Source organism: Silurus meridionalis, chromosome 16 (assembly GCF_014805685.1).
Source record: "Silurus meridionalis isolate SWU-2019-XX chromosome 16, ASM1480568v1, whole genome shotgun sequence".
Classification (NCBI taxonomy): Eukaryota; Metazoa; Chordata; class Actinopteri; order Siluriformes; family Siluridae; genus Silurus; species Silurus meridionalis.
This window is the reverse complement of record NC_060899.1, coordinates 1498315-1502500: the sequence shown is the minus strand read 5'-3', so window position 1 is coordinate 1502500 and position 4186 is coordinate 1498315.

Here is a 4186-nt window from a genome sequence, read left to right as displayed (position 1 = left end):
ATCAAATCACTCAATTATAGACTGCGAGTAATAATTACTACAGCTCCTGAATTACAGAGCTCCTCCATGGATGGATGGATGGATGGATGGATAGATAGATAGATATGTATGGACGATGCATGAAGAGACAGAGAGGTAAATAAAGGACTAAGCCACACAGGGATACACTGCGCTGCATGTGGAGGAGAGCGACACATTCACTAATCGATTATCTGCAAAGTGATGGGACACAATTAAAAGTGATATCGAGTGAAGAGCAGAGCAGCAGCAGCAGCAGAAGAAGGAGGAGGAGGAGGAGGAGGAGGAGAAGAATTGAGGTCTGGGGTTCGAATTAAAACAGATAAAGTTTGACCTTTTTTTTTTGCAGATTTTTTCTGATGCTGGGTTTCAAATTTTTTAATTACCTACCTACCTACACACCTACCCACCTACCTACCCACACCCACCCACCTTACACCTACCCACCTACCCACACCTACCTACCCACACCCACCCACCTTACACCTACCCACCCTTACACCCACCTACCTACCCACACACCTACCTACCCACACCTACCTACCCACACACACCTACCCACCTACCCACACCCACCCACCTACACACCTACCTACCCTTACACCCACCCACCTACACCCACCCACCCACCTACACACCTACCTACACACCCACCCACCTGCCTTACACCCACCTACCCACACCCACCTACCACACACCTACCTGCACCTACACACCTACCTACCTACACACCCACCCACCTACACCCACCTACCTACACACCTACCCACCTACACACCCACCTACCCACACACACCTACCCACCCACACACCCACCTACCCACACACCCACCCACCCACCCACCCACCCACACACCCACCCACCCACACACCTACCTACCCTTACACCCACCCACCCACACACCCACCCACCCTTACACCCACCCACCTACACACCCACCTACCCTTACACCCACCTACCCACACACCTACCTACCCACACACCCACCTACCTACACACCTACCTACCCTTACACCTACCTACCTACACACCTACCTACCCTTACACCTACCTACCTACACACCTACCTACCTACACACCTACCTACCTACACACCTACCTACCCTTACACCTACCTACCTACACACCTACCCACCCACACACCTACCCACACACCCACCCTTACACCCACCTACCCACCCACACACCCACCTACCCACACAACTACCCACCCACCCACCCACCCACCCACCTACACACCCACCTACCACACACCTACCTACTTACCTCCACACCTACCCACCTACCTACCTGACAACCAACCCACCCACCCACCACCTACCACTGATACAAAGCACTGAAACTGGAGACTCCTTCCATATACTCAATACACACACACACACACACACACACACACACACACACTTCTCCTCATACTAAAAACATCTGTGATCAAAAATATTCAGGCCACGTCCTCATAAACAAGCTTGTTGCATTTTGAGTGTGTGTGTGTGTGTGTGTGTGTGTGTGTGTGTGTGTTTCAGCTGCCAAAATCTTATTTGGTCAAATGATAAATTTCACACAGATGTTTTCTTGCTCTTGTTAAAACACACACACACACACACACACACACACACACACACACACACACACACACACACACACACACAATGTCCCCTAACATGCACTAAATTACTCTGAAATCCAGCTGTTGGCCTTCAGAGCTGCTTAACTTTGGAAGCTTTAGTGTGGACACAAGATAAAAACTGCGATATGTTTAGTAGCTCTACCTGAACTCCAGCTCCATGTTCTCCATCCTAATGATGCCAATGGAGCTTCGTCCAGATGCACGTGTTCCAGAAACACCCTGAGTAAAGCCCTGTGGGACACCCTGAGGAACATTCCAACTTAAATTTAAAGGAACAGCATCAGAGACACCTCAAGGAACACCCTGAGGAAGCAACTCTAAGCAACACCTTGTAGAACACTCTGGGAAACATCTTTAGGAATGTCCTGAGGAATACACTAAAAAACACCTTAAATAAAAACCTTGAGGGACAACCTGAGGAATGTTCTGAGAAACACTCTAAGGAGCAACCGGAGGATTGACCTGCAAAGCACCCAGAGGAACACGTTGATGAACAATATAAAGATCACCTGGGGGACCATCCTGCAGAAGAACACCCATTGGAACAATTTAAGGAACACAAGGTTTTTTCATCAGAGTGCTTAAGTCTACTTCACTCTTCATCCAAGTGTCTAATTCAGAACATAGTGGAAGTTGAAAAAGCCTCTCTCTCTCTCTATCTCTCTCTCACACACACACACGCACACACACACACACACACACACACACACACACACACACACAATGTGTGATTTATGGAGCGCTGCCTGGCTCGACTGGATCACAGCGAGCGATGCGAAGGAAGTAGCCTGTGTGTGTGTGTGTGTGTGTGTGTGTGTGTGTGTGTGTGTGTCAGATCGTGATTTACTCAATTTCATTTCCATTCAAGCGAAGTCAATCTCTTCAGAAGGTCACTGGACGCCGTTTCTACATTAGCGTCTTTTAATCCCCATCTGTCAGCACAGAGCCCAGCCGGAGCGCTCGTTAATTACACACACACACACACACACACACACACACACACACACCTGCACAGCAGCTCTGTAAAAATGTTCCATTGCAACATGAAAACATCAACTAGAGCTGAAGGGTCAAATCAGGCCAGAAGAATGATGAACCGAGAAGACAAGAGAAGAATGGACGAGAGCTTGAGATGAAACAGAAGAATGTAAATAAACAAACTGATCTGCAGGTCACAGGTGAGGACAATAAAAGCCAATTATCCAATCAGAAACCAGGGGGCGGAGACAAGACACCAAACGAGGAAGTAATGCCAATCAAAAAAATCCTGAAGCCCAATTGTGGTGTGAGATGATAGAAGATCTTGCATGATCATCATTAATGTGAAGTTCCACTTCTTCTCTGTGTTGGCTTCTATCAGGTTCTCTGCTAAATAAACAATGGGGTGGTGCATCTGTAAAAGACTGGTCTCCAGTATCATCATCTTGTGCCCCTGGAAATGTGGAAACGTTCGGCAACTCGTGCTTGATGATCGTCTGAGAACAATCAACATGATCTCACTTCTGCACAAACCCTACTCACCAGATTTGGCTCCTGTGACTCCTGCTCTCTTCCTGAAGACACCGTTGCAGAGATGAAGGTGCTTGAGAAAGACGTCCAGGATATGTTCCAGAAGAACGCTGGGAGGCGCTGTATTTCTGTGCAAGGCGACAAGGAGATCGTGTGGAAAGATCGATAAATAATGTCTTTCTTGTAAACAGTCTCCAAACATTTTAATACCAACTCATACTTCACGCAAATGAGGTCACGTGTGTTGGAGTTTGGAGTTTCTTCCTTTATTCCTCTAAATGTTCTGCTTGCTGTTGAACTGATGCTGAACTGTATGTTGGTGATCAGTAGCAGAGGAGGAAAGTAATGAAGTATGAATACGTCACTGTACTTCAGTAGATTTTTCCGGTATCAGGATTTTACTTTCACTCATCACATTTTTACACAAATATCTGTACTTTCTTCTTCTTACATTTTCAAATCAGACTCGTTACTTTAGTTTTAATCTGTTTGGTGAAATGATCAATATTTTTCTTCTCACTGCGCCGTTTCAGCACATTTCCTCTCTCTCACACTACAGACGTAGACTAGTTTCTGAAGCTCACAATGAGCAGAGCAGAAGGCAGTAAAAAGTCTGGGGTTAACGTAGATGAGACAGAGGGAGTCACTGATGAGAACATGACTAAGAACAGAGACATTCCTGATCATCATCATCTTTTCTCTGCTTGTGTTCTACATGTTGGATCTTCAGACTAAATACATTCATTAGAGAACAACATTTGTAATAATTAATTGATGAGGGCTGTCAAAAATGCAAATTCATTTTTATGGCACAAATTTAATAACGTGTGATTAATGCAATGCAGCATGCATTTCTGTTTGACCATTTAAAAAAATAAAAATAAAATTATAAATAATAAATTTATTTATAAATAAATAAATATAAATGTGGTCACATTAAAACCTTCATGACGTCTTTTCTTTACTTAGATATAAAACAAAGATAAAAACTCCACTGAAAATTTTAATCAGTTTAATCAGTAAACATTTGT